This window comes from Pogona vitticeps, chromosome 2 (assembly GCF_051106095.1).
Source record: "Pogona vitticeps strain Pit_001003342236 chromosome 2, PviZW2.1, whole genome shotgun sequence".
NCBI lineage: Eukaryota > Metazoa > Chordata > Lepidosauria > Squamata > Agamidae > Pogona > Pogona vitticeps.
In genome coordinates this window covers 200,901,720-200,918,478 of record NC_135784.1, presented here as the reverse complement: position 1 = coordinate 200,918,478, position 16,759 = coordinate 200,901,720, and positions in this window count along the sequence as shown.

Genomic DNA, 16,759 nt, shown 5'->3' with positions numbered 1-16,759 from the left:
GTCATCACAGCCTTCATTGTTTGCTGTTCTGTACTTAATAATCAGGTAGTGGCCTATAATGACTGATACAAGAGGTTGGGCCTTCTTCGTGGTGGCACCAACTCTGTGGAACCAGCTCCCACTGGAGCTATGCCCAGCCCTCCCTGTTAATGTTTAGAAGGCAGCTTTAGACGCTGCTTCTCAGAGAGGCCATCCACACTGACTGTGCTTGATTTTATGCCTCTTGTCCTACTTTTACATCAGCCATTTGTCTTTGGTGCCCCTTGTTTTTATCTTTCTAAATGTTTTTATTTTTTTCACTGTTGATTAATAGTTTATTGTTGTTTGCTTGCATCAAAATAGGCAATTTTCCCCATGTGCTGATAATGAACCCCAAAGAGAACAGCATTAATTCCTCCAGTTTATCTAAGGAATGATTTATTTGGTTTTCCTGAGAAGAAACCAAGGAGATTTTGCTGACCAGGAAATCCCAGGGACAAGAAAAATAAAGGGGGGGGGGGAAAGATGTGACAGCAAGAAATATCTAGACTAGTAACCATTATCTTTGTTAGGTAACATAGTGTTGTTACAGTAACGTTGACATCACCTGTCCGTCACTGCTGAAGCTGTATGTCATCTGCCAATAGCGTGACAGAAGGTGGGACATAAGGGGTGGAGCTTGTGTATATAAGGGGAGTGAATGGTGTGAGTGCTTTAGATAGGGACCAGATAGGGATTTGAGATAGGGCTGGTTAGGGACCAGATAGGGACATGATAGGGTCTGAGATAGGGACCAGATAGGGATTTGAGATAGGGCTGGTTAGGGACCAGACAGGGTTATGCTAGGGAGGTTAGGGCTTGAAGATATTGTGAAGTAAGAATTGTGCTATCTAGTGAGGGTCTGTGAGAGAGTGTGTGTGAGTGTTACTTTATTACAGTGATTGCCTTATTATTTTTCTTCAAGTGATTTACCATTCCTTTTGTTGTACTCAATAAACATAAGTTCTTTTATTTTAAAATCATACATTAGCCTGAAGTATTATTTGAGGGAATGGTTGGTGGCAGCGTGAATTAAGTGTGAGTGAGTGTGACGTAATATCCCCTTTGTGATGTATAAGGAGGCTGTTACAAGTGTCACCATTAAGAATACAAAGGAAATGTACATTAACCACGTCTAAAGTGCTTTAATCCAATTCATAGCCTTCAAGGTTGCCTACAAAAATTTGCCTAGAATTTTGGATTTCTCATTGGTGAGAAGAAATCACAAACAGCAGATATTTTTTGGTCTGCTCTTCTTATTCAATTACATATAAATAAATATGCACAACTCAAAGGAAATGCATAAATTGCATGTTTAAAAGTGGGCAAATTAGGAGAAGCACACATTGAGAAGGCCCAGATTTCCATGTAGGCATGTGGGTTATTTTCTCCACGAAGCCTTGCAACCTGATACAAGACAATCATGAAAAGAAATAGCAGGGGGGAATTTGAAGAAACACAGTGAAATTAAGAGTGATATATTTTCACATGCTTAACATTGTGCACACTCTACACCAGAACATGGACAATCCTACGCACTACACCAGAACACAGAATTCTAGCTCCTATCCTCTGAAGATGCCAGCCACAGAGACTGACAAAACACTAGGAAGAAAAATCTCCAAAACATGGCCAAACAGCCTGAAACACCCACAACAACCATCAGATCCCGGCCGTGAAAGCCTTCGAGAACACATTGTGCAACGTGTTTATTTCTGCAAAGAACAGCAAATGAAAGGGAATGAGGAGGGGAAAACTCTCCATGAATGAAAGTTACTTTTCATGCTTAGCTCTTGTATCTGACATGGAAAAGAGGATGGAAGATGGGACAGTTGTTTGCAGTGATGGCCCCATGTCTTCTTTAATACTCATTTCAGCAGCCTCATCATGGGGTAAAATATGTCCCTCATCTAGAGCTGCCTACAATTCTAAGCATAAATTTTTGACTTTTTAAAGATTTAACACAAAAAATAAAACAAAAAACCATTTGGTTGTACTACTGAATAGAATTCAAGATATACAGGCTTAGTGAGCAGACAAACACTTCTTAATAACCTGATTCAATCAGAATTATTCTGCTACTATGAGTGAGACCATTAAAGCTTATGTTGATCACCAAATGCCCTCAAGGCATAGTGGTCCATTCAAAGTACAGTAGGACCTCCTTATCCACAGGATCAGTATTTGTTGATTTACTTTTCCACAGCTTGAAAATCTTGAAAATATTAAAAGAAAAATACTAGAAATGTAGATCTCTAAAGCTGAAGTTACCAAACCTGACCACTAGAGAGAACCAGAGACCATGTTCTTTTTGCTGTGATACACATTTTTCAGCATCTGCTGGGGGCTTGGAACCAATTCTTTGAGGATACAGGAATCCTAATGTGCAAGCATTTAAATGACTTCCAGGGCAATTTAAAAAAAAAAAACAAATTCGGTTGGAAGCATTGGTTCACATTCACAATCCAATTTTAGCAGTTTCCCAAACAATTGTTGTTCCATGAAAACTCACACTGAAATCTATCTGTTAGTTTTTGAAGTGCTATGGGATTTTTTTTCCTTTTCTTTTGCCAGTTTGAGACATCTTCATCTCCATCTAGAGCAAGTACAGTGGACCCTCGACTTACAGACGGCTCCACTCACAGACTTTTCGAGTTACAGACTTCTCTGGCTGCAAAATTTAGGTTTGACTTGCAGCTGGAGAATCGACTTACAGACCAGGAAAAAAACCCAAAATGGAACAAAAATGGCCGGTTACGGATTAATTGGTTTTCAATGCATTGCAGCCCATTGGCTCCTCAACCTACAGACTTTTCGACCTGCAGCCACCGTTCCAATACGGACTAATTCCATAAATTGAGGATCCACTGTATTTTGTAATGCTGGTGGGTCTGAATTGCCCCTTCAAGAACAAGCTAGCCCCCAATACTCTGCAGGACAGGGGGAAGAGCTCACAACAAGAAACTGCAGCAAGGAAAACTTACAGTGACCCTCTGCAGCTACTGTGAGGATTGCAGGAAAGCTCAAAGTAGGTAGCAGTGCCTGACTGGCATATCTGACAATGTCCTCCTGCCTGTCAGTCATACCATCCCTTGCACTCTGACACTCTGAGTCCTAGCTCCACTACAGCACTGTGAATGAATGTCATTACGGGAAAGGGAATGACCCAAGTAGTAATTTACTCTTGTTGGTTATTTAGACCCTGCCACAGGAACACAACGGGTGAATGCAGTAGTTTAGCTTCATGTATTATTTTTTTCTTTTGAAATTATTTGTATCCTTTAGAAAGACAAGCTGGTTGACAAAATCGGAATTAATTTATAAAGCCATAAAATAATACACTATAAAGCATCCTTATTGTAAAGAAACAATAAGCAGTTAAAACCAACCAAGGAGATTTCACTAAAGCCACTAAAGTCTTAAAACCTTACTTAAAAATGTTACTATATTTTGTCCAAAGTGAAATTTGATACTCCTTTGGGTCCACTTGTTTGAAGCATTTGTACGAATACTGTGAAAAGTATTTTGAAACATTCATGAATCTACTTGGCGGTGTGCTGCTCACAACTGTGGAAGAGCCTAACATTTTCAAGGATGAAAATGTTCTCTCTAGTCTTAGAGTTTTAGAGCAGCCATTCTCAAAAACCCCCTTTTTTTGGCCACAGCCCTTTTAGATCTTCTTAGGTTCCAGGGTCCCCTGTCAAAGAAGGATACAACATGAACAGATATATTTCAGAAATTTCTCACATTTTTCATTCTATGACCCCCTTCAAATGTGCCAGGGCCCCTCAGAGGGCCAAATGGCCCCAGTTGAGAATGGCTGTTTTAAAGGAGGTAACACCAAACCGCCAATGTCTTTGTCGTTGAAACAGAAATAGCTTGAGATGAAAAAGAGTCATCTGTGGGAGAAACAGGTGGCCCAAGGCTGCGCGGGCTGGCTCTACTCACTGGAGGCACCATGAAGAACTCCCAACCTCTGGTTCTGCAGCCAGGTAACTAGTTATTCAGCCAGCCCACAGTAGTCCTTGGGAAAGCTACATTTCTCAAGGATCCTGAAGACCTTTTGTTTTGATACAGTACTATGCTAGATAAATGATTATGGGAAAATCTTCTCTCTTCTTTCTTCTGGTTGGCTGGAACTGCTATAACTGCTCCAGGGGTTTGGTAGAAATGCAGGTTTTAAGGAGTTAAATGACTGGATGTATCACATAGCTGCCTAGAGTGGTCTTAATTGACTAGATAGGCGGGATATAAATAAAATAAATAATAAATAATAATAATAATAGAAGAGGTTGGTAAACCAGAGATTCTTTCCCTGTTTAGGTCTTAACATCAAAAGAAGAGCTGTGGGACTTTCAATGCTCACTCCTTCTCACTCCTTCTTTGAGGTAAGAATTATTACTCACATTCTCACACCCCAAAACTCTTTGTTTGTGCATCCAGATAGGGGGAGTGACATTAGCATCTGTATTCGAAAAATCTGGGTCAACAACATCCGGATATGAAGAGTGGGATCTTATTGCCTGCCAGGTTATAGAATGTGGTTCTGAGGGATGGTGGGGGAAGGGGGAATGTAGACTTTTCTTTTCTGTCTTGATTTGCTCATATGCTGCATTTCTTTAAGCTTGCATCTGCTTGCAAACTCCACTGACTCTTCCACTTTCAAAGATGACTGCAGTCATCTTGAAAGCTATAATTTATTAAATCCAAACAATGTCTGCTGTGGAATATCAACAAAAAAGAGGCAACATACAATTTATACCCTAATATCAAGTATGGGAGAGTGTAACTGTTCTTTACTTCAAGAGCAGAAGGCAGCTGTTTCACATGATGACAATGTAAATGTCAAGGTAAGAGTTCATTTACCATACAGCACACAGCAGCTTTAGGTGATCAGAGTCTCCTGTTTTTAAGGAAATAATTTTAGGGGATACACTATGACGGGACCATGGAAATCAGGACTGGATGGATAAATCCATTGACTTCCTTTAATATGTTATGGGTTCTGTTCCTTCCTTCTTTCCTTCTTTCCTTCTTTCCTTCTTTCCTTCCTTCCTTCCTTCCTTCCTTCCTTCCTTTTAATCTTAATTAATTACAGGGAGAAAAGAGGGAGAGACACTTAACTGACTTTAATTAATTAAGTTTCTACCCCTCTTTTCTCGTTTTAGAGGGATTCTAGGGTAGCAGCCACATATCGATTAAAAAAGAGGAAATCTACCATGTGCACACACACACAAAATAAAAGGAACAAAAGAAAAAAAGAAAATAACTGAAATTATGACTGGGATCTGCACAAATGTGAACATGCAATTTTATCTTCATATATTCACATTTTGAAAATTTTGCTATTATTGGCAAAGAAATGCAATTATCTCATTTGCTAATGGGGAAAGCTGTAACCAGGTGATCTGTGTTCTTGTTTGATTTGCTGTCTAGATGTAGTTGATAGGAAGTCAGGGTCCCCGATCTCCTCTTTTCTTTAGTGTTGTATCTTTAAACCACACTTGGATTGGACAACTGGTTGTTGTGAACGTGAGAATTGCCCTTTGACAAACCCCCAGCAGAGAGCACAGGGCCACCCTGAGCAAAAATAAAGCAGAAAGGCATCAATAAACATTTCAATGAATGTTGCTTCAGCCTTTTTCTTAAAGACAAGTACCTTCTAGAATGCAGGTAGTGGATAGAGTGACATACTAGGAATCAGGAAACCTGGGTTCAGTTTCCCACTTGACCATGGAAACTCACAGATGTGTGGAAGTGGTAAAACTGCTCCTTAAATGCATCACTTACTGTGAAAGTCCTATTAGGGTTATGACTTGATGGTGCCTAACAATAACATCTAGAACATGCAGTCATGAAATTTGGCATTTACTCTCCACTCTAGGATCAATCATGCACCAACCGTTCATGTACCTCAGTGCAAAAACAATGCAAAAGAAGTGCAGCCATTTTGTTTTTCTGATGCAAATCAGAGGAAGCTTACAAACTGGATTGAGAGTATAAACAAACCTGGCTGGGGCACAAATCACTCTGGACTGAATAGGGCAATATTCCAAAGACCTGAATTGACTTCCACATCAGATTGGGAACCTATGCACAATTCTAATTATGATAAGAGTGGTAGAATATACCAGGTGGGCGGGATATATAAATGAATGGACGGACGGACGGATGGACGGACGGACGGACGGACGGACAGACAGACAGACAGACAGACAGACAGATAAAATAAGGTGTTTTGTGAATGCACCTCACAGTCTGATATGAATAGACTGAAAGAATGGGAAACTGCACATGGATAGCCTTCTGTGTGAACTTTGGAAATAATTAGGGAACAGTCTAGAATTCCTAATTATCCATTCTTCTTCATAAGAAATATTACAAGTGTATCTGTGCTGCCCAATTATCAGTTTGGTACTGCTTTAATTTTTATGGCTCCGTTACATTCTTGGATTTGTACTTTGATAGGTGTGGTGTTCGCCCAGGTCATGAATATTCATATGCTATTTGCATAGCTGAATTCAGCAGCAGCAGCAGGAGGAGTTTAGATAGGGTTTTGAGACAGAGAGATCTGGAATTCGGGCGGGAGAGTGGTGGTTGAGAGGGATAAAGGAGAATGTTTGTTTAAGAGTTAATAAGATTGCTTGTTCTGTCAACACCTGTATCAATAAACAATTTCTATTTGGTTCTTTTAAAATGACATATGGCCTGGACCTTGATTATTAATAATAGGCATTGTTGATGAAATCAACTGGTGGCAGCTGAGGGGCACGTAGCATGAACTCTTCGAATGGTGAAACAATCAGGGGCCACGTGGAATCGTGACAATAGGGTACTTAGAATTCTCTGTGAGAGAGCTCTAGTTTTTACACTTCTCTGAATTATAGCCTTAGAAAACTACAGGTCCAACTAGAGGCCACCTCTAACACAAAATTCTAGGTTCCTTAGTGTTACATACAGCACTGATGTTACCTGTCTGTCATGGGTTTGGAGGGAAAGTTCCATCCTATGGGGAGTGGAAGGCGGGACATCAGGAGGAGGGGCTGTACTGTATATATATGTGGAGCTTGTGTGGAGAAGTTTAGAAGCTGAAGGAGAAGCTGGAGGAGAGCTGAGAGAAGAAGCTTGAGTGGGAGTCTGTGTGTCAGACAGGGTACTACTGTGTGTCAGTCAGTACCAACCTGATAGGTTCAGGTGTCTGTATGGTTAGCCAGAACTGATAGGTTCAGGGTCTGTGCTTCAAGTTAAGTGTTCTGTGTGAACCAAACTGTGTGTATGTATGATTGAGACTAAGCCACGTTACTGTATCTTATCCACCTGATCATTTTATTTTCCCTGTGTGTTGTTTAAATAAACCTTATTCCTTTATTTGTTAAAAATCCATCTCTGGTCTGTGTGACTTCTTATAGGGAATGGTTGGTGGCAGCTTAGTGAAACTGTGGCATATCCCAGTAGGTCTGGGTTTGTCACACTTAGTACACTATAAATCCCAGCACTCCATTAGATGGAACCATGGTAGCTAAGGTGGCATTAAACTGTCATAAATGGGCAGTGTAGAAGATGGTTGTGGAGGTTTGGATTCTAGGGAGAAATTTGGACAAAACCACCCTGAAAGGAAATATCTTCCAAATAGTTTACGAAGGGTCTGCAGATGATTTATTTTTATTTTTATTTTTAAGCAAGTATTTTACAGGTTTAACAGATCCAGGCTTTGATAACTCTACCTATAGTATTCTGAGAGTTGACTTTTGCAAAATAACTCTGGAAAGGTATTATCAGGAGTGGGGAAGTTCACACCTAGACTGTCTGATGCCCCATTAATTGCTTTCATTAATTAGAATAGAGAGAGGGTCATTGCCTTGTACTAGTTAAATGTTGGTCTGGGGCTTCAGGGGTCCAGGTTCTCTTCCCCACTGAGCTATGGGATATGCCACATGACCTTGGGCCAGTCATGCTAACTCATCCAGACCTATTTCATAGGGTTGTTGTAAAGGGAAAGCACAGAAGAGGAAAGGCATGTACACAGCCTTGAGCTCATCAGAGGAAAGGTGCAATATAAATATAACTGAAGTGTACATATTTTATTTTGGAAATTCACATAATATATCTTTCCTCTAAAGACGATTTCACCTTGCCCTGTATAGTCAGAGGTGGGGTATTATTCACCAGGATCCATATATCATCTAGACCAGCTCCCATATATGAAATGTACTGAATACAGTCTAACTCTGGAAGCCCAGGTGGACTCGGTGGCCAGGGGCACCTTCCTTCACTGCAGAAATTATACCAGCTATGGACCTACCTGGACGAGCAGAGTCTCATGACAGTTACACACGCACTGGTAACATCTCGTATAGATTACTGCAATGCACTCTACGTGGGGCTGCCTTTGAAGACGGTCCGGCAATTGCAACTGGTCCAGAATCGAGCTGCGCAGCTGGTGAGTGGTGGGGCCGCTAGGGGACACATCAAGCTGATTCTGTTTAAATTACATTGGTTACCAGTTGCTGCCCAGGCCCAATTCAAAGTGCTTGTTTTGACATATAAAGCCCTAAACGGCTTGGCCCCTGGATACCTGAAGGACTACCTCCTTCCATATGAGCCTACCCAGCAGTTAAGATCTAGCCAGGGGGCCCTTTTGAAAGAGTCATCCCTCAAGGAGGTGAGAGGGATGGCTTGTAGACAAAGGGCCCTTTCAGCAGCTGCCTCCAGACTATGGAATGCCATCCCAAATTGAGATTCGTCTGGCATTGACGCTGATGATATTTTGTTGCAGGTCAAAACCTTCCTGTTCCAGAAGACTTTTAATTGAAATAATATTAACTGTGATTCCTGATGGCAATTTTTAGAGTATATATTTTAATTGTATTTTAAGTGTTTTATCTTTTTTATTGTATTTAATTGTGTTAAGCTGCCCAGAGATCTTTGGGTAGTGTGGGCAGCATACAAATCAATCAGTCAATCAGTCAATCAGTCAATCAGTCAATCAGTCAATCAGTCAAATAAATAAATAAATAAATAAATAAATAAATAAATAAATAAATAAATAAATAAATAAATAAATAAATAAATAAATAAATAAATAAATAAATACCCCAAATCATCTTACAATTTCCTGAATATTTCTTACAACAATATCCAGAATCCTATTGGTTACCCACCCTGGCATAATGCAATGGCATAAATCATCAATACATTGCCACTAATTAATCAGTGGCCACTTTTATTCTTTATCTTGTACCAGGTCATGACAAAAGCAGTGACACGTTAACTAACGACAATTTGCCATTGTTGTTTATGCCATTGAACTTATATCCACATAAATAGCCAAAAGAATTCCAGGCAAAGAGTCTTGTGGCACGTTAAATATTAACAAATCGTTACAGTAAAAGTTCATTTTATGTTAAGCTGTATAGCTTAAGGGACGTTGCAGCCGGCTTTATTGGAGGGATTTTCTGCTTTGCCTAAAACTTTGCTAGTTTTGCTTCAATGGACTAATAAGGCTTCACTTTTTGAAACAGGTATTTTTTATTATCCCTTTATGCCATTCTTTTCTTCAGGCCTGACTGTTCCACCGCTGTTTTCCGCACCTTAACAAGTGTCGCAGTTGGAAGTTTTCCTTCTATAAAACCATCTTCAAGCCAGAGATACTGGAAGTAGCTCATACTGCTGATACAGGAGATATGTTGAGAATCTTTTCATCCTTCTTGTGTCAATGCGGAGTCACATGACATCTCAGGGCTTGAGGATGCTTGCTCATAAGTCATGGAAATTTTCTTTTTGTTCTGTTTATATTTTGCGTCAGCAGTTGAGAGAAAGCATCACCATCTAGTATTCAGCAGTGGTGTGTAATTTGTACCAACCAAGCCCTCTAATTTGACATGAAGCCAACCTTTCTCAGGTTCCCAACCTCTTCTTCCAGAGGTGCTGGATTACAACCCCCATCACCTCCTGCAAGGTGGTAGCATATTACATTCTTAACTCTCTTGGACTTCGGTGGTTTCACTGCCTACTTTACCAAGGAGCTTGACCCCACTGTATGTGTGGCTTTTTGAACACTATGGAACCCCTTGCTGTATCGGTTCCATGTTGTGCTTGCCTGTGTGGTGTTCCATTCTCCCTGTCAAGGAGGAGGCAGTACATGCACATGGAAGCCATATTCCATATTCAGAAGCTGGATGGTTTTTTTTTTTTTGAAAGATTGAATGCCAAGAATGTTGATCTGAGCCTCTACATTCTGGTTCCCATGCTCAAAACTCCAGGTACCCTACTCTAGTTATGGTTTATGGCTTTCTCCAAAGGTGCCCTTATATTTTTTTTCCTTGCTATTTTAAATTTTGTTTAACATTTGCATACAGTTCATCTGGTCAAGAATGAGCCACCTCATAACGAAAAGAAGCATTTCTTGTTAATTCTTCCCGTTCTAGGATGAGACTTTTAAAAAAAAACAAAAAAACTCATATACATATCATCCTTGGTGCATTTGTTTTGACTGGTGTCCCTTGGAAGTCTGCCAGTGAGCAGCTTGCATGCCGATTGTGCTTCATTGGCCTGTCACTTTACCATCTGAAGGATCCTGCAGCAGGCTTTACTAGGGGGATTTTCTGCTTTGACAAAGGCTAGAGATTTGACAGCTGTCATGTAGTATAAATGGGAGAGAAATGGGTAAACAACATATAAACACGACATAGGAAAACCCTATGCTTTCTTCCTAAAGCATCCATTCCAACTAGGATGCCACAAATTTTGCTGAGGCTCCAGAACCGATTGTAAGTTATGTCACTGATGAATAGCTCTTAGGTCTCCTGAAAATCTATTTTAACAGCAAGAACTGGGGGACGGTACCCACCCTCACCCTGGCAAATAATTCTGAATGATTAAAAGCTCATTTTTAAAAAGGAGTAGAACAGTTGTAGAGCTTGAAAGCCTCCATGGTATAAGCATGTCACACTAGACTGTGGAGACCCCCTCAAATTCTCACTCCACCATTTGGCTCACTGAGTGTTTGTGGGGCCTGTGAAGACCCTGCCCCCAAGGCTGGTCCCACCCACAAAATGGGCCTCCCACCTCAGTGCTCAGGTCAGTGGACTTCCATACCTTTAGCTCCCTCGTAGATTGGGGAGCTGGAGCAGCTGCAGATGGGGTGACGGGGTGCAGAGCAAGTGGAGTAGGGCATGGCATTCTGAGAGGGGAGATATAAAAGAGAGTTAGGGACCGAGAAGGAGGCAGAGCTATGGGAGAATGTGTTGGCCTGGGAGGCCTGCCAGGCAGAGCCACTAGAGCCAGAGGAAAAGTGTAGCCATGAGAAAATCTCCATGGCAGCCCTCTTTGTGACCCAATCCTCTACTGTCCCACCATGAGTTGCCCACTACTGGGAAGCAATTTCTGACAAATATCACAATTCATTTTTTAATTCGTCCCTGTGTCTACTCCAAACCCCAATCTAAACCAAACAAAAACACCAAAAGGAGAAAAATTCCCCAAAATAATTTGGGAGGGGGATGAGATACAACAATAATCCCAAAGGAGGCATATGCACACTGCCTGGAAACAACACAAATAATCCAAAGAATTGGGGGGAAATCCTCCCAAAAATCAAGGGAGAAAAAGACAAAAAGGGAAAGAATCCAAGATGGAGGCACAAGGTAGCATGCAGGCAGGCATGACTGAGAGCTCCAGGAGCTCAGCGAACAGTGATGAAAGAAGCAAAGGCCACACCTCGCTGAATTCCGGCTTTTTTACACATTCAAAATTCATCTCTTTCTTGAGGTTCTGATTGACTACTGATGCTGATAGCCTTCATGATACTATTGGATGAAAAAATTTCTTAGGTGATTTGACAGACAGCAGGTGATAGGCCAACAAAAGTAAGACAAAAGATGGAACATGAAACTTGCATATACTGTCCTTCTGTATTCATAAATCATTTGTGTTTCATTTGTGGCAGTCACTGAAGAAAATGAATTACCATGAAATAGACCCGCTTTTTTGCTTGTCTTTTGGTTAAACATGAAAAGGCCATCCTTAGCACAGGCATAATGGATAAATTAATTGCTTAGGATTCACACTGATAGGACCTGATCCAGACTATTTTCCTAAGTGATCCACATCAACCCAAATCAGACAAGTTTAGGATTAGTGAAAATTGGTTGCAGATCCCTAGAGGTAGTCCTGTATTCCTGCCTCTAACTTGTTTCTTATCAGGACAGACTTATGTGTGGGAGGTTGAGGTGCAGGAACAGACTTTTTTAAAAAGGCTGTGAAGGCCTTTGGCCAGGAACTGGTAGGTAGGTTACCTCGTATCCACTTCAGCCCAGCAATTTCCTCCTGCATGTGCTTCCACCATCCCATTTATATTTCAAGGTAAACAGGGATTTGAGAACATTGAGGGGTGGGAAAGCAAGAACACCAATAACGTTTTGTGTTACTTATGCAAACAAAACCAGCAGTAATGGAAACATAGGTGTCTATTAGAACATTTCCTCCCACTTAAAAGAACAGATGTTTTGCATGGTAGAGTCCAGTTAAAATTATCTTGTGCAGATCAACCACACATTGCTTTCCCATCTAGGAAGATTTTGCTCTTTTATGCTATTATAATCTTATCTCCTTAATTCCAGATTCTGTATTTCTGTTGTTAGCAGTTAATATTAACCCTCTGCAGTATTTATTGGGTATCCACTAAACCCAAATAGAGAAACCAACAATTTGAACTAACGGATTCAACAAAGGGGGGAAAACACTTCTCTTTGTAAGAAAATTACCATATTATCTAACTATAAACACATTCCCACCCATTCTTTTCACATTTATTCTGAAATCCCATTAATTTAAAATGCAGCTGATTTCTGTTAGCATCCTGTTGCTTTGGCAAATTGTGCCAAAATAGAAATATCCATTTGATTTATTGTCAGAAAACTAGACAATATTTTTGGAATGTTATTCAAACTGCAAGGACATTGTTCTTACAGACAAAGATGCAGTCAAATCAATTAACATAAGAACGTAAGAAGATCCCTGCTGGATCAGGCCAAGGGCTCATCTACTCTAGCTTCCTATATCTCCCAGTGGCCCCACCAGATGCCCCTGGGAGCACATGAGATAACTAGATACCTGTCTCCTGATACCCTCCCCTGCATCTGGCATTTTGAGGTACCTTCCTTTTAAGCCTGGCAATTATACATCCCCATCATGGCTGCCCAGAGTGGTCGTATAGACCAAATGGGCGGGATAGAAATCAAATCAAATCAAATCAAATCAAATCAAATCAAATCAAATCAAATCAAATCAAATCAAATCAAATCAAATAAATAAATAAATAAATAAATAAATAAATAAATAAATAAATAAATAAATAAATAAATAAATAAATTGTAACCTGCCATGATGGGATTCATGTGTTTGGGGAGATTTTATCTATTAAGATATAGAATCAGAGAAAATACAGATTGTTTGGGATCCAGTACAACTATCCTGCAAATGGATGGTCCTGATCCACTGCAGACTTCTGCTCTTCAGAATCCCATTATGGGAATCCTGCTGGGGAAAGGAGAAGGGAGAGATTTTTTTAAAGGATTCTGCCCTCTCCCTGTAGTTTCTGAGAATGCCTCAAGCCTGCTTTAGAGGAACTGAGGGCCCTCTGAAATAAAGATGGAAGTGATGCTGGGACTTGCAGAGGGAGAAGAAATAGGGTAAGGATCACTTGCATTCTCAGTGAGTCTTCTCTAAAGAAATGTTCGCACTGGCAAAAGAGAAGCTGGACTTAACCCAATATATCAGAGGCAGTGAACCTTTGGCTTCCCACATGTTTGGGATCTGGAGTACATTGGCCAATTGGTGCCCGTGAGAGATGGTCTAGCAACACTTGGAGAGCTGAAAGCCCTTCAAGATCATTCTTCTCCCCCCATTTATCTCCAAAACCAAAAAGTGTAAGGTGTTATCAGGCAGAAAGAGAGAGGCTGGCCTTAGTATATGTAGACAATCCTGTCATTCCACTGCAGATTTCTCTGATCTTCTTCCTTGAAAACAAAGCCTAAAGTAGAAAGATGGACACAGTTCCTTTCTTAGATCAGTGGTTCTCAAACTGGGGTCCCCAGATGTTCTTGGGCTACAATTCCAAAAAGTTGTCACCGCTTGCTGTGCTGGCCAGGATTTCTGGGAGTTGCAGTATGAGAACATCTGGGGACCCAAGTTTGAGAACCACTATCTTAGATGAGAGTTTCCAGAGTCCTCCAGCCAGCATGGTCTGTGCTAAATGGGAGACAAAGGGTACATTACCACAACTACTCATTATCTGCATTGTGACATTAGCTCCCACTTTTCCTTAAATATGTTTTCCAGTGGCTACTGTGCAGCCTTTAATATGCCCTGGCAGCAGATAACAGCTTGCATAATGCAAGACCCAGTGTGGAGCAGCGGACAGAGTGTCAGACTCTCAGGAATCCAGGATCCAAATTCTTACTTGGCTGTGAAAATTCACTAGGGGATGGCAAAAGTAAACCACTCCTTGACCATCTCACATATCTCAAAACCCTGCTAGGGTCACCAAAAGCCAGAAGTGACTGGATGGTACTTAACAACAACATGTGACTGCAGAGTGATACATCTCATCAACAACTGGGTGAGATATGGCTCTTCACTCAAGGGGAAATATTAAGCAATCCAAGACAGTCTGGTGCAATTCTAGTGCATGTGTTCAGGTGTTGGCGTGTCCTTTTGGCATAGCTTGGAAAAGTAACTTTTCAGGACTAGAGCTCCCAGAACCTCCCAGTTAGTGGTGGCCATGCTGGATGGAGGATTTGGGAAACTGTCATCTAGGAAAGGAACTGTGCTAAATTCTGTTCATTGGTGTGGCTCTTGTCTCCACTGTTCCCGTCAGCTTTGCATCCCAGTGCAATGTCTTTGCTCAACGGAAGAGAGGAGATGGCACTAATCTGGAAGAGCTGTGTAGCAGTTGGCCTAGGAGGTGTCATAAGGAAGGGAGATACCACACAGACCGTTTGTTTGACCTCACTTCCATTTGCTCATTCTCTTGTTGCTTCCATTCCTGGACCATTCCATACCAGTTGTTTCGTAAACCACCGAGATTAACAGAGCTGGTTTTGAAAACAACCACCCTGCTGCCCGTCAGCAAAGTATGCCAGTTTTCTCCACACTAGCTCCCAGCATGCAACTCAGTCCAAATGGACAATGTCTTCAGTTTAGAGGGTCAATTTTGTAGAGCAGAGCATCTTTTAAACACTGGGTGGATTCATCAGGTTCACAGTCGAAAATTCATTTTGAGAACTGCATGTAACCTGTGGGCAGAGATGAGAAGATGACCATGCTGAATGGGGGATTGCAGTCCTCCCAAAAAGGAATTCGTCCAAGCTTTGCCCATAACGTCTGGAAGACAACTTACTTTACGACTAGCCTAATACATTTTGCTGCTCTTCTTCCCTGCAGTATCTGCTGCCAGAGGCAGCCCCCTTGTTCTGCCCAAACTGCTCAAATACACTATGGTTCAAATCCAGTTGTAAGTCACAACTACAGAATCAATGGAACTCATGGCGGAATTAGGTTGCCACATCTCCACTGATTCAATGGGGCCTCTTTTAGTTGTGATTTATTATTACTGGATTTCAGCCACTGCATCTCTCTCTATGGGGATGAGAGGCTTCTTCATCATGTGTGAACATAATGCCTGCATTCATTTTGATGCCACTTCTAATCCAAGTGTCCATGCCAAAATATCGACATTGGGATGCTACGTTTGCATTTGTGCAGTAGAATGCTTGTGATGGATTTCTCCTACATATGCACACAAAAATATATAAACTATAGGTGTGCAGTATCTTGGATGAATCTTTAAGTTGTCACAACATCTACTTCCAGGTTTCCAACTAAGCTGAAATGAACCAATAATAGAGTCCGGTCTTCTTCTTCAGGCTATTTTTCATCTCTTCCCACTCCCACCCCCCCACCCCCCATTGTGGCTAATTTCTGTCTCTTGTTCCAAGCATCTTACAGTACAGTCGGCCAAGGATCATTAAGAGAAATGCCTGCAGGTTGCTATTTTAAAGCTGTTGTAATCCAATTGACATTTTGTGACTTGTCAATAGACAAGATGTTCTCAGACAGTAAGTATTGCCTATCCAGTCTTGCATTAACTTGGCAGTCTGAAGAGGCGACCCATTGTGTTTTTTCAACAACAATTATTTTGAGTTTGCATTCAGGCTAGCAATGGACAAATCTGTGTGCCTGACTTTCTCTCACATCTGTATGGTTTAGATTTCAAGCGCTCCCCCCCCCCTTTGCTGGTACATGAAAGAATGGGCACACTTTTCTGGTTAAGTCTGTATGGAAAAATGAACTAACCAAAACTATCACTCACCACCCTGCAGCAGCAAAGTTCAGTCCCTACTGATCTTTCCAAAACAGATCATTTCTATCTCCTTACTATGTTATTTTCTTAAATATAAGGTGTATGTGGGGTGGGGAGGGGAGTTCCATAATTTGGAAAAGTAAGGTGCTTGGACTATCATATCTAGAATCACCCAGACAATATGCTTGTGGGATTCTGGGAACTGCAGTTCCCCTCAAATTAACTTCACCCAGCTCTGATCAGCACAACAAGCATGGTTGAATATACAGGTGTACACATTGCACACACTCCACTGTTGTTGTGTTTAACCTTCCACTTCAACATGCAGATCAGAAGACATTTGCATGCCACAAAATGGGTTTAGGTTAAAGCTCAGAA